The 24,305-nt window shown below is 39.5% G+C and overlaps 1 protein-coding gene across 1 annotated transcript in view; it reads left to right on the forward strand.

The window, feature by feature from the left end:
- The first annotated feature begins 10,855 nt into the window (after positions 1 to 10,855).
- LOC122788010 (keratin, type I cytoskeletal 18-like) overlaps positions 10,856 to 24,305 on the forward strand; it is a 191,702-nt gene continuing 178,252 nt past the window's right edge. Inside the window, exon 1 of the mRNA XM_044054936.1 lies at positions 10,856 to 10,946. The gene's annotated coding sequence lies outside the window, so the exon portion shown is untranslated. The remainder of the gene's footprint in view (positions 10,947 to 24,305) is intronic.

The raw sequence follows: 24,305 nt of genomic DNA on the forward strand, positions 1-24,305 counted from the left end.
ACCTCCAGTTGTCTCACAGTGGGTTGTCGCACTTAGTGCCTGGACCCGACGGGTCCAGGCACCAGGTGCGACAACCCACTGTGAGACAACTGGAGGTGGACAGATGGCAGTATGGAAGTTTAGCTGCAGTGACAAATGCCTGCAGACAATTCCCTGTGAAAAGAAAAACACGCCCTGCACCCTAACCACAGGTGTGAGACAAAAACCCGTATGTGATCTACACACTACACCCCCTAGAAAACATCGTGTGCAACTAACACTGTAACATGTGCCTAGAATAGGATGCCAAGTGGGCATCAAAGTGGTACACTGAAACCTGTGTGCTGTGGCACATTTCTATAAGTTATGATTATATCATGGTTTAGTATGCACCAAGCACTTCCCACATTACTTTACAGTTTGCATTAATAAAGGCTTTGCCCACAGCACACAGGTTTCAGTGTACCACTTTGATGCCCACTTGGCATCCTATTCTAGGCACATGTTACAGTGTTAGTTGCACACGATGTTTTCTAGGGGGTGTAGTGTGTAGATCACATACGGGTTTTTGTCTCACACCTGTGGTTAGGGTGCAGGGCGTGTTTTTCTTTTCACAGGGAATTGTCTGCAGGCATTTGTCACTGCAGCTAAACTTCCATACTGCCATCTGTCCACCTCCAGTTGTCTCACAGTGGGTTGTCGCACCGCCTAGGTGCCTGGACCCGAGCTACGGGTCCAGGCACCCCATATCACATAAGGCTCTAATCAACTCGTTAATGAGGGTAACCACCAGATGATGGCTTGGTGGGCCAAATTTCTGCCTTCCATATGCCTTCAGAACACCCCTCCTTCTCTGATGGCCCAAGATGAATATTCCCATCCACACCTGCCAGCACAATCTATTGCTCAAGTTATTGATCGAACTTAGGTCACCTGAGCTGTATTTAGGGTTTAATCCATCTATACCAACAAAAATGGATTCTTTTTGTATGAACATAGCATAATACAATGGACCTCATAGAATTCTCCTTTGTACAAGAATATAGTTCAGAGTAAACTAAATTTTCTGTGATTTAGCCTAAATCAGCTGGAAGTACAGTCCATCTGTCAGGGCAAAATCTAAATTATGTAGTACTCATTAGCATCTCCACAGGTAACTAACAAGTGCAAGCATATTTGGATCTAATGGAAGTCTCTCAAGAATATTCAGACATATAACTTCCTTGGGGTCTGCCTTAATCAGTAACATAAATTTTCCAGGCACATTCATAAACTGATATGTAGGACTCTGTTTTACTGCAAACCTGAACACACCAACAAGCTAATCGAAATACATAGCTTTAATGTTCAAACCGGTTTCGGCAGAAAATGCCTTCATCAGTGAAAGATAATCAACATTACAAAGCCAAAAAGCACATAAATACTTATATGCATCCCCAACCAATAGTAAACATGGTATGTTCCCGCTCCTGAGTGCTAATTACATATACATAAAGTGACAAGATAAAACAGAGTTATACATAGCTGTAGTAAGGGTTAGTGAAAAACTTTTCTTAATAGTAATATATAATCATGTATATTTAAGAATACACATAAAATAATATGAGAGAATTAAGCAAGGATCATGAGTATATACACATTGATAATAAACTTATGCATAAACATGAGACTAATAATATGCCATTGCAAATAATGGAAATACCAAGATCCAAGTTAGAATCTTAAAAATGAAATCTGTTGCAACAGATATCAACTCAATTGATATAGATAAATCTACATCATGTAATGAATATATGTACTGAAATAACATGAGAATGTAATAAAAATAGTATAGGTTTCAATAGTCCAAGGATATAAAGAAACCAAATTCCTACTATGTTGAATGATAAGAAAGTGAAGATGTTGACATACCAAAAAACAAGCCAAAAGGTTGTATAACAAAATGCCAAATAACAAACCACATAATAGTATAAATGTACATAATGTTCAACGATAATAGTTGTATAGTCCATAGGTATAAAGAAGCATACTATAATAGTGGTTATAGATCAACCATTAAGAAATACAATGGTATGAAAATACAAATATTAAATAAATAATATTCCATGGTTGTAACGAAGCTAAACATAGTAATGCTACCTAATAAACATTATAGGTAAGGTACAACATAGATTCCTCATAAAAGATTATTATTACAAATGGTCATTCAAACCTGGTGGAAATAACGCCCCCAGTGTAATGATCCAATATTTTTCTTTGTGGTTGAGAGTACTATGCCATCCTTGTGAGTTGCTTCCGTCACCAATAATTTTGTCAATGATCATAAAGGTAAATTGAGCATTTTGATGTTTTAATGTATGTCTGTGGGTCTATATGACTTGGTCGACAGTTCATATGATCGACTGTTTATTTGGTCGACAGTTCATTTGATCGACAAGCATTTGCCCCCTTCTCCAATGTTGTGTGACCCTGGAGTTGATATATATATTTAAGGGGGGTGTGGGGGGCACAGCCCCCACATTGGGGGGTGTGGGGGGTGAAGCCCCCCACCTAAAATGCTTGTCGATCAAATGAATTGTCGACCAAATAAACAGTCGATCATATGAACTGTCGACCAAGTCATATAGATCCATGTCTGTATAGGGCATTGGTTTCTTTTTTATTTTTGCTGTCACTTCTATGTTCATTCATATGGGTTCTGAGTGACCTGGAGGTCTGGCCTACATAAAAAGCCAAACATTGGCAAGTAGCCAAATAAACCACCCAGCTGCTGCTGCAATTTCCAAAGATTTTACATTCGTACAGTCTACTAGTGCTCTGGCTGGTAAATTGTTTGAATTTACTAACTTGTTTGCAAGATCCACAATGACCACAGGGGAATGTGCCCAACAATACATCCTCAGACATAGTCATTTGTTTATGTAGGGCTCCCCCACTTTCCTTGTGTTTAAAGTGAGAAAACAAAGAACCTAATGTTTTGCCTCTTCTTTATGTAAAATGACACTGTGATCCCAAAAGTGATCTGAGCTGGTCATTAGCCAAAAGAATGTTCCAATGTGTATTAATAATGCCTCTGATGGTATTGTGATTTCTGCCATAGGTGGTGACAAACCTGATAGTAGATTTTGAAGGATTGCTGTCATATGTTTTGTATTGTAATAATATATCCCTGTCAATATTAGTGGACCATTCCCATGCCCTAGCAATATCCTGTTGTTTGTAACTTCTATCTACAAATCTGTGATACAGATCTAAACTGGCTCGTTCATAGTCCAGTTGAGTTGAGCTTATACGTTTAATACGCATGAATTGTGACTTGGGTATGTTGCGGATGGTGTGGCGTGGATGCATGCTAGAAGCATGTAATGGAGTGCTATATTGGGGGGTTTTACGGTATGTCTTGGTATTTAGGGCGTGATCCCTATTTCTGGAGAATGTAACATCCAAAAAATTGATGGTTTGTAAATTATATGTAACTGTAAACTCAATTCCCCAAATATTGCCATTGAGGTTTTCAATGAATTCCTCAAGGTATGTAGCATCTGCTTGCCACACCATCCAGCAGTCATCTAAATATCTGCACCATATATCAATTTCCACAAGATAGATGTTATGTAGTGGATCATATATCATGCATTCTTCGAAAAAAGCCATGAATAGATCCCCATAAATTGGAGAAAAAGAGGCTCCCATGGCCGTACCCTGGAGCTGCCAATAGCATTCCACTTGGAAATAAAAAACATTTTTGTTCAATACATGTTCAGTCATGCAAATAAGCAAGGTATTAAACCCAGGGGAATATAGGGCAGACAGGTCTAACCAGTATTGTAGAGCTTGTAGACCCACCCAATGCGGAATACTGGTATACAAAGCTTTGACATCTAGTGAGCACATGAGCCAACTAGGCTCCAGTTGTGTATCCTGAATAATCTGTAAGAATTGTGTAGTATCCTGCAATCTTGCCATGACAAAAGTCAATAGAGGTTTAAGTTATTGAGTAAGGAACATGGATAGTGGTTCTGTCAAAGATCCAATAGCCGAGACAATTGGTCTGCCCTGAGGTTTTGAAATTGATTTGTGAATTTTGGGAAGTAAATATAGGACTTGTTTGTGTGGATCTTTGACAATAAGATGTTGAACACTACTCTTGCTAATGATACCTTCTTCTTCAGCTAGATTCAAGAAGGAGTCTATTTCCTTCTTGAATACTGGAGTAGGATCAATGGCCATATTCATGTAACAACTTGTGTCAGATAATTGTGACCTACCCTCATTGAGATAATAACTCATATTCATAACTACTACCGCTCCACCCTTGTCTGCTGGTAGAATCGCAATATTGTGGTTGTTACGTAATTGTTGTAAGGCCATAATCTCAGACGGTGATAAATTATGTCCAAGTATGCTGAATTCCTTGTGTTGGAAATGTAAATCCCTGAGTACTGATTGCATGAAAATAGATACGTGTTTATTCATCGGTGGCTGAAATTCAGATTTGAGAAATCTGAATTCATTAGATCTTTGAGACTCCCTATCAGAAAAAAAGCAATTTTAGGTTCAAATTGTGACAGAAATTGATAACATCTGTAACAATATTGTATTAATCAGAAAAAAACCCGGGTACATAACCAAGTCCTCTATTCAAAAGTTCTTCTTGTTCATGAGACAATGTTACATTAGACAAATTTAAAACATTCTGATAAACACAATCAGTTATGTTAAGAGGTTCAGAATCAATCCCTCCAGGGAGTTGGATTTTGTTCCTGTGCTTATGTATGCGTCCACCTCGATGCCTTGTGCTATTTCTAAAGGGACTGTCATACTAGATCTTTTCCGATTAGGTGATTCCTTATCTCCAACACTATCATTATCTGTATATGAGGAATCCTCCCCTGACATGCTTATGTTAGACTTGTCTCTGGTTTTTAAGATTGATCTGGGTCTTTTTCTAGTTCTAGTAGTTGTGGACCCCTGACTGGCATCCATAAATCTAACTGTTCTATGTGACTCAAAAGGGCATCCTCTCTGATAGTCTGAGTTGTCCCTATTAAATTTTTTGATTTTTCTTTCTCTAGTTATTTTCTCATGGTTTGCCAGCTCCTTTGATAATTTCTTGGTAGATTCATTGAATGTAGGAAGGGACTCAAATATTTTACATTCCTGACATAATGTTCTAACCTCTTTTATGAGGAATCTATGTCGTATCTTACCTATAATGTTTATTAGATAGCATTACTATGTTTAGTTTTGTTACAACCATGGAATATTAATTATTTAATATTTGTATTTTCATACCATTGTATTTCTTAATGGTTGATCTATAACCACTATTATAGTATGCTTCTTTATACCTATGGACTATACAACTATTATTGTTGAACATTATGTACATTTATACTATTATGTGGTTTGTTATTTGGCATTTTGTTATACAATCTTTTGGCTTGTTTTTTGGTATGTCAACATCTTCACTTTCTTATCATTCAACATAGTAGGAATTTGGTTTCTTTATATCCTTGGACTATTGAAACCTGTACTATTTTTATTACATTCTCATGTTATTTCAGTACCAATATATATTCATTACATGATGTACATTTATCTATATCAATTGAGTTGATATCTGTTGGAAGAGATTTCATTTTTAAGATTCTAACTTGGATCTTGGTATTTCCATTATTTACAATGGCATATTATCATGTTTATGCATAAGTTTATTATCAATGTGTATATACTCATGATCCTTGCTTAATTCTCTGATATTATTTTATGTGTATTCTTAAATATACATGATTATATATTACTATTAAGAAATGTTTTTCACTAACCCTTACTACAGCTATGTATAACTCTATTTTATCTTGTCACTTTATGTATATGTAATTAGCACTCAGGAGCGGGAACATACCATGTTTACTATTGGTTGGGGATGCATATAAATATTTATGTGCTTTTTGGCTTTGTAACATTGATTATCTTTCACTGATGAAGGCATTTTCTGCCGAAACTGGTTTGAACAATAAAGCTATGTATTTCGATTAGCTTGTTGGTGTGTTTTGCTTTTGAGAGCATCGGTTCACACACATGCTGGCCAACAGTTGTTTTATTGACATTTTCGGGCCGTGCAGATCCTACGTACACAGCACAGTGTTCAGTTACTGCAAACCTGCCATAACACAAATACTTTCTTCACTAGACAGGCTAAGATCATGGTTGTGAAAATGGCACTCCTGCCAATCTGTGGATATACAGTTTCTGTCACTGCTTCACCTTGTACTCACACTGTACAAAAACACAGACCTTACAAAACAAAGTTTGTAAATATGTCATAAGGACACAAAGGGGCCAACATCTCTGCATGGGAATCAAGGAGTTTGCCAGGCTGCCCATCACTCCTAAGTGTGTCCCTCATCAGTAGCACCTGAATTTTTAAAATTGTCATTCCGGACTGTGTAAGGTGCTACGCCATCTTATTAGTAATATAGATGATTATGACTGGGACACCAATCGTAACTCAGTTATTATGTATTCAAGACATGTATGCCAAGAAATTCATCTTGACAGCGAAGCTCGAGAGGTGAATCTTGGCATCCATGTTGAGAATAGATAATATATAGTTACAATCAGAGAGCCAATAATAATTCTTTGTAGTGCGTGGAGATTTATCTTTTCCATGCACTACAAAGTAGTCAAAAGTAAGGTTAAATAAAAAAAAATGTGATGCAATGTGCTGACTTTGAAAGCTGGTAAAGTAGTGGGAAAGTGGTTGATGTCTTTACATATTGCCTGTTTAAGAGAAACAGCAGGCAGAAATTGGAGATGAAACTATGCCGTTTCATGCCTTGCTGCTGCTATTTATTTGTCAGTGCTGTCTGCTTTTAATATAGACTTGACCTTAACAACGAGTAGGGAGTGTTTAACAATTGTTTATCTCTAAGCATTGTTAAAGTAGGATCACATGTTATAACCAGAAGGTATTCTGACCACTTTTTTAGTGTAGTCATGGCACTCCATGTACTACAAAGGTGTTATGCCATCTTATTAGTAAAAAAGGTGTTACACTATGTTGTTAGTAATAAGGACACTCCATGAAGTCTAATATCTGCAGAGTGCAGAGCTATACCCCTTCTGATATCAGAGCATTCCTTGTCATGCACAGCCAATACTTTTTCTATTAAAGGACATACTCCAGAATGACCTCTCTGACAACCATACTTTCAGCCTTCTTTAGACAGCTTTGCTTTTTCTTCCAAAGCTATATTGTTTGTTCACGGTACTACTTGTATGTGTGAAGCTGAAATGGCTGTTTTCATGATATTACTTTTATGTTTGGAGCTTTTTAATCCAGGCCTTTGCTAAAAAGGGGGTTCTCATGGCCAGGTTGAACTAACCCAGTAAACAAATGTTAATAAATAAATAAATAAGTACAGCTGATAAGTTTAAGTGTCAGAATGAATATTATTACTTTAGCCGTGTAATTCGTAGACATGTTGTTGGACTGACAATTAATACCATCAGTAACCCCAGGCTGTGGATGAAATAAGTATTCTGGGATCAGTCCACTGCCCTGGTCAACAAACTTCAATAAATAAACAAAAACAAACAAATGAACAAACACAAATAAATAAATAATAGTTTGCATGCAACAGTACTAGTTGTTTATTTCTTACTTGATTGACATAAGTTTGCCTATTACTGCAATTGTTTTACATTGCATTGCTTAGATGATGGTACTTTTTAGATAACTAGGGTATACCTAAAAAAGGATCCTAGAAGTCCATTTTCCTTACTTGTAAATTAATAAATAACAAAGAGGGTTCAAAAATGACTTGTTGGATGACTATGGGGCAAAAGATCACTAACAGTGGTAGCTTATGGGTGATATTTTGTACATTGCTATGGTTTATTATCACTTTTTGTAAGTGTGTCTAAATATGTGTATTCAGTCACATACATATATATCTGTCACCTTTGTACTGTTTTCTGTGTGTAGATATTTATCTTATTTTATTTTTGCATCTGTTTAGGGAACTGGCCCAAGAACCATTCTCACCCATGACCTGATGCTATGTGTATCTGTTTTTAGGAAGAAAATGCATGTATTAGTTGGACTTCTGCATGTCCTCCCCGCGGTCGAGTGACGTTTAAAGACATGCAGGTAGGTGCGTGTGTGAATGGGTGTGCCTTCTTTAAAGGTTGGGCATTGGGCCGGCACCTTGGCACCATAAACATCTACTGCCAATCATTAGCGGACAAGTGTTCCGCTGTGGTGACCCCTAACTGAGAAAAGCCAAAAGAAGACACATGCATACATTAATTGTACTAAATGGTGAGAAAATGGTATGCTATTACTGCATGCTGTTACTTGTCTTACACTGGTCCACATGACGTCTGGCCTATTCATAGATATCTGTAACTGCACTGCCCATTGTAATGGTATCACATGTGGTAACCGTAATACATGGCATGTCTGTCTCCTCCAGTATTTGTACTTAGGTACCCATCTGTGTATGTGCAGTGTACCATCTCTTACCTTGGTAAGTATAACATATCTCATCTCTGGCCATGTTGTGGTATTGACTGTGAACTGTGCATGTAGGATGCTCCAGACTTGCTCAGTATAACAGTCTTATGCAATGCACATGATGTTTATGAATCCCACTCAATCTCATACTGAATCGCTGCTGGGTTTGTGACCAGATCACAAAACAGTAATCACAAAACCTCAGAAATCCTTGAATGCAACGCATATTTCAGTGTAATAAATAATACAGAAAAGCTTTTTTGCGTGTGGACATGAGGACAAGCCCTCTGCACCCCATGTAGGTGACTGTGTCTTGTATTTTTCAACTTCAAGACTACAATGTGTCGGGGAATCTGAATAATTTATGCAGCATCTCTGGAAACACACACCATTAGTTATTGGAAATAACAGAGTCGATCATTAATGCAGCAACATTAAAGCCCGGGATCCATCCCCCCCATATAAAACAGTTATTTATTTAGTATTTGTTAACTGGGTAAATCTCACTGAAATTAGGGCCTTTTTCATGGAAAACTCAGGGAGCCAGACTCCATCTGAACGGTACAACTATACAGAGTCAGTATGATCAAACTGTAATAAAAAGAAAATTAAAAAGGAAAGATAAATGTCATAGTCCTGAGATAAGCAGCTAAGCAGAATCAGATAAACAAGATCCACAGCTCAACAAGCGCAACAGAATCAGACAAAAGAACATCCATAATGCAAACTACATTAAGTACAGAATTACAGGGTCTGAAAAGCACATAAATCATAGGCATGTGGAGAGGGAGATGTGCAGAGAAGGCCTGTTGAGTAAGCTTTGGATCTGTGTAGTGTGCAGCGATCACAGTGATTTAAACTGAACAGTTCTGATTGTTAACTCTATTTTGAACCTAAATGGTAACTCAATGCCTTTAACTGAAGAGAGGAAAGAATTCCATAAAATAGGTATGGAGTTAGAAAATGCTCTGTCACTGGATCTGCTGATGAATGTGAGTGCTTGGATCACAACTGCGTCAGTGGATCTAAGATTATGTGTGGGCTTGAAACAAGTAAGCAGACCTCTGATAAAGTGTGGCGGCACATGACGGATGAGATAAAAAGCAAAATAAGGTTATCAGTATAGACTAAAGGATTTGGTAAAGACAGATATTCCAGTCTGTTAGGTACAGTACACCAGTATGAGTCATTCAGAGACCTAGTAAGTAAATCTGGGCGCTCTGTTATAGGTGGTAACAATCCTCTCTTTCTCTATCATCTTGCTATGGAGGGAATGTAGAAATCACCCCATCGCGGGTCAGTGATGGGGTGAGTCTAGCTTTGGCTGCAACATGTCTGGTGGTCATAAAGAATGAGTCCATTTGCCAGTATGGTGTGCCCATTGCACTTATGTGAAATGAATGCATACTGTAAAATAGCTGTTGGTAATGACATCATACAGAGGAGATACAGCTTTACCACTGTATTTGTTCACTGACTCCCTCACTTGGTATACAGCCTGAATATTTGTGTGTGTTGAGTGGTACAAGATATTACATTCTCTTAGTTGTTACCAAGCTAATTCATCTTTTTTTTTCACAGATCATTGTATCATAAATTTTATACTGAAAAAACAGATACATTGATATATTGCCCCTCCCTCGGTCCCTATAATAAATTATTTTATGTTTTGTTGTTGATGACTCTATACTAGCATTCTAGTTTACTGTCAGTTTACTGTCACATATGTTTTTCTAACCTGTGTACTTCATTATCTAACTTTTATTTCATAATAATTCGATATCACGATATTTCACATTTTTATTTTTTTTACTCTTTTCTCTATTTACATTTTTGTTTTTGTTTTTGTAAATTGCTATATAAGTAAACTAACTGGTACTTTTTGTATTATGTTATTTTTGGTCTTTTGTAATAATTCTAATACTTCGTGTATTTGGAGCTTTTCTCCCCGGGCCTCTACTGAAAACAGATATATATCCAGTAAGACTAGCCCGGTCAACAAATGTAAAATAAAATAAATAAATAAAATAAAATTGTATACTTCACTGTGTCTCTGCCAACCAGTTTCTGGAAAGTCACATGTTTCAGAAACTTTCTCCAAAACGTAACCCTCAGATTTCACTCCTCACTGTTTCACCTAACACTAATTGAACTGACAGTATAGCAGGAAAAGGTTGTTTGCTCCTTTTAGGCAGAGTTCAGTCTTTAACAAGTGGAAGATGTGCTTTGACATGACAAGCCACACATTCTGGAAACAGAATGCAGCCAGAGGCTGTGGCCTATAAAGTGTTTAAACCAGAAAAACAACATTCCCTTCAGAGGCATTACCAATTACCTTCCGCAAGATTTTTTTTGTATATGCTACATTTTTAACACAAAACAACAAGGACAAGAAGTTTTCTGAAAATAAGTACTTCCTTCCCAAAACTGGACTCTGCTAACAGTAAGTAAGATTCTTTTTTGTTCATATATTTGCATTCAGAGTCAGTAGGTGAGGATTAAACTAGAAGATTCATCCAAAATCCATCCCTCAAATTGAACACTGAGAGCTTTCTAAAAGCTGAAAGTTATTTTGGGTTGTGTTTATAATTCGATCAGAACTTTATTTATAAAAATGAATGAAGAAAAACATATTGCTATAAATTATTTATTTAGATCACTAAGAAATCTTTTATTTTTATAGATTTCTAAATACTTAATTGCTGTCTTTAATGCACGCTGTAAAATGAATGAGGCCTTGTAGAGCTGTGCAACATGCCCCACCCATGACAATGGTAAATGTATTTCTTTATTTTGAGCTTACTCCTGCCAACATCTAAAATGTACATTCAAGATTCATTCTTTTTTACATACCATGAAAGAGGTAGTGCAGACCTTTTAGCACACTACATAGCAAACTCCATTAAGGACATTATTACAAGTACAATATTAAATTATAGAATTATGGTGCAATCTGCAACCTGATCAGGACTGCATGCACGTTTTACAATGGTACTACAAGTGTACAACATAACAATGAGTTGCTATGCAAAGCAGCATGGGAATGTTGCAGGGCCAGATGCCAGTCAAAATGGGGAGAGCCCAAATGCTTAAATTATTATGAATTATTACTGGTAGCAAAGAGTGCAAAATGACAGATTACCATTCATCTACAGGCCATCCTCATCTCCTGTGAATGCGGAACTGGGCAGATTTCCACTGTGTTTTATTCTGCAGCTCCAAAGTTACTGTATACAGCATAATTGTGTTTTCCAGTCAGGCAGTTAATTCCAATACATTTTCAAACTCACATATGAACACCAGTATAGAATATCTGTTGCTGTCCCATGACTCTCCATTTTTAGCTTCTTCGAGTAGATGCGTTTCTTGGGGGCTGTTATAGAACCATCATACTACTGATCCTTCCATAGACTTCTGTGATGCAGTTTGAAGTCTTCACCAGATTGCTTGAGTAGCTTCAGTCTTTTTCTGTATGGAGACTTGCGTCAGGCAAGAAACTGTATGGAGAAGCATAATAATTTTCTGAATTTCTTTCTGTCAGTACCCCATCTTATGGAACTGTTTTAACTACAGTGCACAGTGCTAACTGTATAAGCTATCAAAAGGACATATTAACAAAGTAGATGCTTTTTGAAGACGTCTAGATTGGAAATTATTTGAAAGGGACTGTACCCCCTTCCCCTCCTGATGGGGTCTATATTAGAAGACCGAATGAAAAAAATAACGAACGTCAAAACAGCGAAAAGACCGGACCTCAAACTTGCTATTGTGGGGGGCTGCACCTCCTACAACCCCCGCTAACTATATATACCAACTACGAGATTGCACTACAGTGAGGAAAGGGTAAATATTCCCATCTTCACTGTACTGCGATCTGGCAAATAGCACTTCGAGGTCTGGTCTTTTCGCTGTTTTGCTGTTTGTTATTTTTTTCATTCGGTCTTCTAACATAGACCCTCCTGATATGGGGGCTTTGTCCCCCCATTCTCTAGTCTTTAAATAGTCTAACTCCAAGGCTAGAACAAGTCAAAATAAAGGGATAAGCTAATTTTTATAAGAAACATTTTTTTCTTTCATGCCAAATTAGCGTAATCTCAAAGTTAGTAAACTAAGGAGAGATGTTAGGAAAGTTATTTTGAAAGAAGGAAAGGTTTATAAATGGGAGGTCATCAAAGAAGCGCTCCAGAAATGTAATGAAGAAGATGGAGAGCAGAGGAAGGGAAGGAGGGTAAGGACACTAGAGTTTTTTTTTTTTTTGCTGTATTATGGAATGCATTACAAGAAGCAGAATAGGAGTCTCAAGCAATGTTTTTGATGGCTTTGGGTTTGGGGACAATTAGGGGACATAAGTCAAACATGATACAAAACAAGATACATCTACACTGTTAGTGTAACATGACATACTTAGCTATTTTGGGCTGAGAGAAGTCAGGCAAGGGCGCCCCTTCCTTGTTTTTTATCTTGATAAAGATGGTATTAGAGGAGGAAGCTTTGAAAAAGTGCAGGATAAGGAGGAGAAAGTGGAGGAAAGTTTTCATGTTTGCAAATGACTGAAGGCATTTCACAGAGAATGAAGAGAAAGATTTGTTCAGGGTCTTAGAATAATTAATAAGGTTTGGGGAAGAATTGGGATTGCAGTAATGCATCAGGAACCTGGTGGTGAAACTGGCTGAAGCTATGCCAAGGGAAAAGAGGCCAGTGTTTACCTAAGAAAAATGAGACCACAAAGTAATTGGGCTTAAACACAGGAAAAGTAGAAAAGGAAATGGCAGATTTAAATTACAGGGAACCATACTAGATGTAAAAAACTAGCTAGTGATTGGAAAAAAAAGGTACCACTGAGTTTGACGGGATCAGAAGGGCTGATAAGTGAGAAGGTTTTTACAAGGATAAACTTTTTAATGCAACAGCTGTTGATAATAAGGGTGGCAGGACTGACAAATTGTAGTGGCATTTGTGTGGGATGTGAAATGACCTATAAAAAAAGTACGGGGAGAAAGGGGGTGAGTAGAAACACAGCTGGTTGCCATGTTTTAAAGAAGATGCAGGGGCGCTGTGCACTGAATGGTAAACAATAAAAAGAACAAGAGCAGGAATAGACAGTGAGAAGAGGGAGAAGAAAATGCAGGCAGTGCAATAAGGAGTAATTCAGTAGAAGGTAAAGCACAGAAAGCAACAGCAAGAAGAAATGGCATGGTGGAGGAGATATGTGGGGAAGAAATGGCATGGCGGAGGAGATATGTGGGGAGAATTTAAGGTGGTGGAGATTTTGATGGAGAATGAGAAGGTCAGCAAATCTACTATGCAATGTGGTTATTCAGGAAATGTGGGCTGTGAAGAGTTTTTGAGCAAATGAAGAATACATATAGATTCATAGATTAGTACTAGGCTAACTGCCCTTGCGAGCTATTTTAAGCCTAGCCAATTATCCCTTGTGAGACTCAAACCCTGCACCTTGTGTTTGCAAGGCAAGCACCTTAACCATTAGGCAACCCTCCCATCCCCATTAGGCAACCCTCCCATCCCCTTCGACCCAGGTGGGACCTGAACCCACAATCCCCAGTTCTGGAGGCTGATGCCTTATCCATTAGGCACTAGAAGTGCAGAATCTGTGATAACACTTTTGGATTAAAAGTGTGTGAAGAGCAAAAAAGGAAATAAAAAGCACTGCTTACAAGGTAGATGCGTAATATGTAAAAGGAGAGGGGGACTGTTATGGGTAGCAGAGAGTCACTCAGTATTTAAGACTTCTGTCTCACAATCCCAGGTCCTGGAGTTCATTGCTAATATATTGTTTTGTTTCTTCTTAGTGTTAACTGTCAGATTTGCTGGACTCCCTTACATTTCTTCAGAATGTGATGTCTCAAAAAGCACTTGCATGATCATTTTAGAGCACAGACAGCACTATCTCAAGACCAGTGTGCATGTTTTGGGGGAATTTTTCCCTTCTCCAATGCTGCATGAATGTGGAGTTGGGTCTACTTCTAAAATTCAAACTTTTAATACATTGACTTTCTTATGGTCAAGACTATAAGATCAAAGTTTTAAAACTTCACAATTTAAATAAAAAAAATAAATAAAATAAAAACAAAACAAAATAAATCCCCCTGCACCCTCTACACCTTCTGCTAATTAAATATACCAACTCCGATATCGCACTATAGCAAGAAAAACAGTAAATATACCATTCCGCACTGTACGGCAATCTCCATTTAAACAGTTCAAAGTTTCAAAACTTCGATCTTATGGTCTCAACCATAAGAAAGTTGTAGTTTTGAAAGTTCAACATTTATAGCCATACATACATTGCATTTGTTCTTGCCATTATGTCTCATGCTGTGAACTAAAATTGTGCACAAAGAATCACTTCAGTTACAGGATTAACAAACAAGCAATCAAATAATAGAAATAAGTTTAAGAGAAGAAATGGGAGGGGAAGAGAAATTCCAAGAGGCTTGAATTAACCCAAAAAAAAGGAAACTCTATTAGGGTCTTGGACATCAGGATGGAAAAGAACATATGATAGCTAGAATGCTGAAAATCATAGAAGAGGATAAATGAGGTTATCGGCACAGGCAGTAACTTTCACAGGCTGATATTAAGAGGAAGGCTGTGAAGTTATGAGGGAAGGAGATGTAAAGAAGTATCAACAGCTGTGTTTCATATACTCTGAGCGCTTGGCAGTATGTGAAGTACAGAAAAAGGATTGGCAGATGTGACAAGGAGAGGAGATGGGAATATTAGAAGACCACTATAGAATATGGCATGGGAAATGAGCAAGAAAAGGGAGAGGAACAGAAGGGGGAACATAAGTGATACAAAGAAGGTGGGATGTGTTTGAAACTGGAGGACAGTATGGAAGGATGTGTGAAAGGGAAAAATAATTGACCATGCTAGTGAATATGCTGAGAAAAGCAGGAAAATACTAGACAAAATATCTGAGGAAGGACCTTAAGAGCTTAGCTTACAGTGGCTTGGGAAATCCTAGAAAATATCTGAGAAAAGAAATGGAGAAACAGTTTGAAGACTGGAAGAGAGGAATTCTGTAATGTATGTGGGACTGAAGTACAGAGAACTTGGATTGTTATCTGAAAATGTAATTGACATTAAATAAAAAAAAGCTTTAATGAAATGAATAAAAAATTAATAATATCAATTATATAGGTTTCTTACTGAATACAGTTGGTCGATAACTACACAATTGTTATGCAGGAAAAACAGTGAACTACAGGTGGTGCTAGGAGAATGGACAGTAGATATTCTAGGCATGACAAACCATGTGTAACTTCTAGGAAGAAATGCTTATGTCATTCTTGAATACTAACTTTACAGGAGAGATAGCAATGGCAACATAGAGGAGGAAGAACAGCAGCAGCATATATCATAGAAGGGACTGAATGCTGAGAAGAGATTGGAAGTGAAATGGAGAAAGAATTGAAAAAAAGAATGGAATGTCATCTATAAAACTAGGCCAGGAAAGAAGGGCCAGTGGTGATCAAGCACAATGTGCTGGACAGCAGAATTCAAAGAGGAGACTAAGAGCAGAATAAGGGAAAATCATCAGATAAGGCCATAAACTAAAAGGAAATAATCACTGGGATTTAATCTTAATGCAATTTAACTGGGAAGCATTACATCATCTATCAGGAAAGGTTTCTGCTTTGATAGAGGCCCTGGTGATGAGAAATTTTGAGAGCAAGTGCAGGAATCGGCAATAAAGGACATATTGTTTGTGGTCCTGGCAAAGGTAATGATGTGAGGGAAGCAGAGCTGGTGGTGCTGCTCACAAATAACAGTTAAGTGCTACTAGGGTTCACAGTCACTGCTGAAGTAAAGGGGAGCAGAGATAATTCTGGGTAAACAACTGAGACTACAAAAGGGGACCTTACAAGAAACTTAGTAGTAGGATTAGAAAAACATTAGCATGAAACCTGATGAAATCTGATGGGGTATCTGGTTTTGCAGGCTTAGGATAACTTTTTTCATGCCTATTGAGTCAGAAATGAAAGCTGCCTATTGTTCCTTGAAATATACTGCTCCCTATTATGGTACTCTGTCAAAAATATAGCTAGGGTGGGGCAAAGGGGGTAGCTGCCCTGGGAGTAAGGTATTAGGGGGCACAATCAACAAATGCCAGTCAATCAATATTGTATTATCTCCACTCATTTCCATACCAGAATTTCTGAAAGCTAAAGGAACTAATACCCAAGATCTCTTTAGTGAAGACATGTTGAGGTCTATCAACCTGCTTTGAAAGATTGGAGAAATACCTATTGAAGGGTGAATTATATTTAATGATGGCCCCAATAAGGAGTGAATAAAGTGGAACTATAAACTTTTTGGACCTTTAAGAGATACCATGAAGGATAAGTTGTGTAAGGCAGAAGGATTTTCTAACCACCACAGAGACATGGTAGCAAAAGGAAAGCCTGTTGTCAACATTTGTACCAAAGTTCCACATAGCCATGTCAGATGTAAGTGGAATGTTATCTATATGTTAAAAGAAGTGATGCTAGATTTGCCAAAGGAAATTATGCTGCATTTCTTGATGTTGAAGGTAAGCGTATGATTAATACACCAAACCTTATTTTGTTCAACCCTTGCTGGAGAATAAGATTTGATAACCTCCTCCATCAGCAAACTTGTTTAGCCATAGTTCCTTCACAGCAGCTTTTATATCACAGAAATTTAATGAGAAGGGAGGCACCCAGGACTAGGTCCTATGGGACACAATTGGTGAAATTGTTATTTCTAGACACCAATATGTATGCTTTTTTGCCTTGGGCAGCTATGAAGTAGATGGTAATCCTGCTTTTTTTTGTGTGTGTGTGTGTGTGTGTGTGTGTGTGTGTGTGTGTGTGTGTGTGTGTGTGTGTGTGTGTGTGTATGCATCAAATTTATTGATTTCTCAGACTATTACAAATAAATATATTGTCATCATTTAGATCTTCAGCTGCATGGGCAATTTAATTGTAGGGTCTATATTACTTACGCGAGCTGTCAGAATGTCAAGTACCCTTCCATCGACACCTAAGTGTCGAAAGTCTTCTTCATTGAACGGCCACATCATCGATTTCTTTCCAAGGGAAAAAAATCAGTAGCTCAAATACGAATGACACAATTTAACAAACACTATAGCCCCCCCACACCACCCCAGACTAAATATACTAACTCCGAGATTGCACCACAGCAGGGAAGAGGGCAGATTTCAAACAATGGCCAACCAATTTCTTTCCCCTGGCATCTACTTTTCTGAAGTACAGGCCAACACTAAGGGACTCTGGCTAACAAAGTTCGCAGATGACTGCAAACTGGGAGCCATTATTGAATCCCCAAATGATGTGGATATTCTACTAAAGGGCCTTACAGAAACAGATGCTTGGTGCCAGAGCCATGGGCTCAAGCTCAATGCCAAGAAATGTACAGTTATCCCCTTTGGAAAAAAACATTTACCCGTGAATTACCACATAGGTGGCAATACACTAAACACAAAAAGTGTGATAAGAGACTTACAGACACAGGTGGACAGTGGTCTCACCTTTGATAACCACATTGCCACAACAGTCAGAAAATCCTTCTATGTGGCACACCTCATCACTAAGGGATTTTCGTCCAGAAAAAAGGGGGTCATTGTCCCACTGTAGTCATCCTTCATTAGACCCATTATAGAATACAACGCCCCGTTTGGTTTGTACCTCTCAAGACAGCTGCAACAACTGGAAAGGCTGCAGAAATACCTCACTAAAAGAATCACAGGCCTAAAGCAGATGCCCTATGCTGACTGTCTAAAAAAACTCCAGCTATACTCCATCACATATCGTCTACTCAGAGGTGATCTCTGCTTAACATACAGGAAAGTCTCTCTGTTGATCAGTGGCAGTGATAAACATTGAGCTGCTTCCCTGCCCCCCGTGGGAGTGATTACTGACTTGAAACTGTAGTTTTATTGGCCAAAAGGTGTCATTTCCAAAACTCCTTCATCTTCCTCTCTTAAAACCTAGTTGCCTCGTGGTTTTGGCGTCTTTTCAGGCTTGTTGGCTGTTGGTGAAGCACCCACCAAGAGGAGAAAACGCTGAGAGAAGAAAGGAGCCACTTTTGAGATTTTAAGTATTTTTCTCTGTTTATTTGATAAGTTTTTCTGCATAGCTGCCTAGTTTGAGCATTTTCTGGCTTGTTAAACTTGATTTCTACATTAGTAGCTGTATTTAGAGCACAACCAAAAGCTGTATACTGAATTTCCTGTTTGCACTTAATTTTAAAATCGTTTTTTTCCCAAAACTTGCATATTTTCTGTCTTTGACCTAGCACTCTTGTGTGGGGTCATTTACTGCACTGTTATAACTTGATATTACTTGTGAACCTCTGCTATCTCTGAAAAAACAAAAACAAAAAAAATCTTGCTTTTTCCCACTTTTCTGAGATTTAAAAAAGTTCAAGTTACAGGCTTGCTGTTCTTGAACTGTTTTAGTTTCTGTGAGGCCATTTTTGCTTGGGCTAAAGGAAAGTCTCTCTGTTGATCAGTGGCAGTGATAAACATTGAACTGCTTCCCTGCCCCCCGTGGGAGTGGTTACTGACTTGAAACTGTAGTTTTATTGGCCAAAAAAGGTCATTTCCAAAACTCCTTCATCTTCCTCTCTTAAAACCTAGTTGCCTCGTGGTTTTGGCATCTTTTCAGGCTTGTTGGCTGTTGGTGAAGCACCCACCAAGAGGAGAAAACACTGAGAGAAGAAAGGAGCCACTTTTGAGATTTTAAGTATTTTTCCTCTGTTTATTTGATAAGTTTTTCTGCATAGCTGCCTAGTTTGAGCATTTTCTGGCTCGTTAAACTTGATTTCTGCATTAGTAGCTGTATTTAGAGCACAACCAAAAGCTGTATACTGAATTTCCTGTTTGCACTTAATTTTAAAATCGTTTTTTTTTCTCAAAACTTGCATATTTTCTGTCTTTGACCTAGCACTCTTGTGTGGTCATTTACTGCACTGTTATAACTTGATATTACTTGTGAACCTCTGCTATCTCTGAAAAAAAAACAAAAAAAATCTTGCTTTTTTCCCACTTTTCTGAGATTTAAAAAAGTTCAAGTTACAGGCTTGCTGTTCTTGAACTGTTTTGTAAGTTTCTGTGAGGCCATTTTTGCTTGGGCTAAAGGAAAGTCTCTCTGTTGATCAGTGGCAGTGATAAACATTGAGCTGCTTCCCTGCCCCCGTGGGAGTGGTTACTGACTTGAAACTGTAGTTTTATTGGCCGTTTTGGGTCAATTCCTGGCTCTTTTCAGCCCCCGCTGTCAAGCACGCTTTAGAGTGGTTTAGTGAGTTGCCACTAGAGCAGCATCGGCAGCCGGTTTAACAAGGTTAAACTTTTTCTGGCTCCATAAAGTCTGTTCTTCATTTTTTCCTTAGAACTGCTCTACTAGTAATCTAAACAGTATATCCCTTAACTAAAAGCTCAGCACTTGTTCCTAAAAGCTTTTACTTGTCTTAAAAGCATCTTCTTTTCAGGTTTAGCACTTCTGTATTATACAAAGTCCCTCACTAAACCCCCAGGAGTACCCACTTCCTTACTAAGTCCTCTTATTCAGTTACACCTAACTTCTAAATTTCTCTAGCATGTCAAGGGCCAGATGCTGGCCCTCTCCTGTCCAGTTGGTGAATTTGGGAATATTGAGGCAATGTTACAATTGCCTCATGTACACTGACAACCCTCTCCTCCTCCCACATAACACAAATACTTAGAGATGCAGCTATTTAGCCAAACTGGAGGCTGAGCTCTCTCAACTCAGGACTGGCAAGACCAGACAGGAGGAGAAGGCAACTACACACACCACAAAACCAGTCTCACATAAAGCTATCACAACAATGAATCAAACACATAAACACACAAAGTCATACTCGGAGGCTCTGAGCAAAAATTTACCTAAACAGCAGAGGCCTCCAAAGCAGACATCCAAGCAACTGCCACCTCATGACACACCTCAGGCAACACATAAACCACAAAATCAGTGTGCAAAGCAGTCACAGCCCTTAAGGCCAAATACAACACCAAACATACTTGTCATAGGTGACTCCATAGTCAGACACACTGACGTCCCACTCACCAGGCTGAACAAGGAGAGGGTCACAGTAAGCTGCCTATCGGGCTAGAATCCGCCACATAACACAAGCACTCGGGTCACTCTACAGCAAGTACAAATATGACACAGTCATTGTCCATGCTGGTGTGAACGACCTGAGACGATCCTCCTGAACTACATGAAAAGAGACATAGAGGAGCTCTCTGATTATGTAGCCCAAGCAGGTATGACCCTGACCCTGAGCAGTATCCTTCCTTCACCAAGAATGATGCCACAACATAGAGACAAGATGATCATCTTTAACAATTGGCTTAATTTCTGGTGTCATTCAAAGGGGATCCAGTGTCTGTCTGCCTGGGATGACATGCTTGACAAGCCACGCTGCTTCGCAAGGGACGGCTTGTACTTGTCACCCCTGGGATTCCGGATATTGGCTAAGGCTCTTGCCACCCCCATAGTGCCTTTTCTAGGCAAGGCTCAAATTCTAAACCTACCACCCTAGAAAACAAAAATGAGAAGAACCTAAGGGTAATGCTGCTCAATGCCAGAAGTCTAAATCTCAAAATGCACGCTCTCGAGGCCCTTCTCAGTATGGAGAACATCGATGTCTGTGCTGTGACTGAAACCTGGTTCAAGGCTCCTGAGAGCACCCCGGCACTATCAGGTTTTACCTCATATCATGCGTTCTGGCCCCAAAACCCGGACCACACCACAAAAGGAGGGGTGTATCCATATTCATCAAGGATACCCACACCTCCAGGTTGGTGGCAATGCACGAAGCATCGGAAACCATCCAGGTGCAATTAACCATAGACAAAACTGCTCTACAATTTGTAGCATGCTACAGGCCACCCTCTCAAACTCAGGAACCCCACACAGCCTTCCTGAAGACACTGGAGGGTATAAATGTATCTCCAAACACCATTATATTGGGTGACTTCAACTACCCGAATATAGACTGGGAACATTACTCAAGCCCCAATTTTCTAGCCCAAAGGTTCCTGGAGTTCATAAATTCAAATGCCATGGAACAACTAGTCACTGTTCCCACAAGAGGAGAAAATATACTAGATCTCATCATCACAAACATGGGGACAAAATGCTCCACACCGGAAGTATATCCCTCATTGGTGAGATCAGATCACAAACTTATCTCACTGGAAATCCACATCCCGCCCCCACCCCCAACAAAAAAGACCACAGTGAAGAACTTCTAAAGCAAACTTCACACTACTCAAGACTGGTGTGGTATCCTTCAAGGCCTCCGAGCCAGTGGAAACCACAACCCAAGCTGCGGAAGCCCTTACAAATGCCTTCTACGAACACCTCCAGGACTGCATGGATCAGGCAATCCCTAATAAAACCAAGACTCTTTCCACCAAGGGCAAACGTCCAGTCTGGTGGACCCCAGCCATAAACAAACTTTACAATAAGAGGAGAAAGCTGTTACATGATAGAGCAAAATCCATAAAAGAGAAGACACCCTTGATCATTATTAGTAAAAAAATACGAGCACTCATAAAATCATCCAAGGCCAAATTTGAGAGAAAAACTGCAATAGATTCAAATGACAATCATAAGGCCTTCTTCAGCTATGTTAGAAACCTGGGTGGAAACTCCCAGATATGCGCAGAATTAGTCCAAAATGATACAAAAATCACTGAACCCACAGACATTGCCAACATACTGGCAGACAGGTTCAGTGCAAACTTCACCCCCCTCTCCCACCACAAAAGGAGAGATAATTATCCCAGCGGAGTGTAGCCTCCCAGACATCTCTAATGCGCAGGTGAAAGCTGCTCTCTCTAAAGCTAAAAACACAGCATCAATGGGACCGGATGGTGTCCCCGGCTGTGTGCTACACAAATTCAACGAGGAACTAAACCCGCATATAAGGCAGCTGTTTAATCTTAGCCTTACCACAGGATACGTGCCCAAGGAGTGGCGTACGGCAACTGTGGTCCCACTCCACAAAGGCAGTACCTCTATGGACCCTGGAAATTACCGCCCCATAAGCTTAACAAGCCTGGTCTGCAAAGCTATGGAGAGGATCATAATGGAACTCATAAACAAGGACATAGGGGACTTGCAGACATTGGAGCCGACCCAGTTTGGCTTTGTCAAGGGCAGATCATGCCTTTTGAACTTGGTCGACTTCTTCGAAACAGTCACCAAGGCCATTGATGAGGGAAAGGCAGTCCATACAGCCTACCTTGACCTTGCAAAAGCTTTTGACACAATACCCCACTCAGGTATTATAGAGAAACTTACCAGCTTAAATGTAAACCCATATGTCACAAGATGGGTTGCAAACTGGCTAAAGGACAGAACCCACAGGGTTAGTAGTTGCTGGCGCCATGTCAGACTCCAAGCCGGTCACAAGTGGGGTCCCACAGGGCTCAGTCCTTGGCCCCTGTTGTTTGGCATCTACTTCTCAGAAGTACAGGCAAACATAGGAGAACTATGGCTGACAAGGTTTGCAGATGACTGCAAACTGGGTGCCATAGTGGAAAGTACATCGGACACGGATATCCTTCAGAGGGGTCTCACGGAAACTGATAACTGGTGCCAGAGCCATGGCCTGAAGTTAAATGCCAAAAAATGTATAGTCATACCCTTGGGAAAAACAAGGTAACCCCAAGCTACCATATAGGTGGCAATCCATTAAGCACAGAAGAGGTTATCAGGGACCTGGGGACCCAGGTTGACAGTGGCCTTTCTTTTGACACTCACATTGCTAAAGTGGTTAGAAAGACCTTCTACATTGCCCACCTGATCATGAAGGGATTCACATCCAGATCAAGTGAGGTCATTGTTCCCCTGTACTCTTCACTTATCAGACCAATGATCGAGTACAATGCCCCATTCGGGATGTATCTCACCCGACACCTGCAGCAATTGGAGAGACCCCAAAGTTCCTCACCAAAAGGATAAAGGACTCCAAAATCTGTCATATGCTGCCAGACTGAAGAAACTCCAGCTCTATTCAGTCGCATACCGCCTGCTCAGAGGTGACCTGTGCCTGACATACAAGGCCATGTCCAACCCGAATTAATGGACATGCTCCACCAAAAAAATCCAAATCTACCAGATCCACTAGAGCAAGCGACTTAAACCTTAGCACGGATATAAATAGGACATGCTGGAGGGATAGATTTGTCACCCAGAGACTCCCTATGCTGTGGAATAAAATCCCAGCCCATGTGAGGCAGAGCACCTCGCTGGCTCTGTTCAAGAGAAATCTTGACCGGTGGATGGGAGATCGTAGGTTTACCCCGGAATCATCTCTGTGTCACTGCTGGACAGAAGCACAACAAACTAATGGGCACAGTATTTTTTAACATAAGGGGTGGCGTAAGCCACAAAACTTTGGGCTAGGCTTATAAATGCCTTAGGGCAGATAGCCTAGTATAAACCTATGAACCTATGAACCTATGAACAAGGCCATGTCAAACCCAGGGCTGTTGGACATGCTAAACGTAAAGAAATCCCAATCCCTCAGAGCCACATGCTCCAGGGATCTAAACCTTGTCATCACAATGACCAAAACATGCTGGAAGGATAGGTTCCTGACCCAGAGACTCCCCAGACTCTGGAACAGACTGCCCATACATGTCAAGCAGAGCACCTCTTTGGCCCTCTTCAAAAGGAACCTTGACAATTGGATGGGAGATAGGAAATTCACCCCGGGGATCTTGTCAGTCATCCTGCTAGACAGGGGTCCAGGGAAG

This window comes from Protopterus annectens, chromosome 13.part0, assembly GCF_019279795.1.
Source record: "Protopterus annectens isolate FY-2018-M chromosome 13.part0, PAN1.0, whole genome shotgun sequence".
Taxonomy (NCBI): domain Eukaryota; kingdom Metazoa; phylum Chordata; order Ceratodontiformes; family Protopteridae; genus Protopterus; species Protopterus annectens.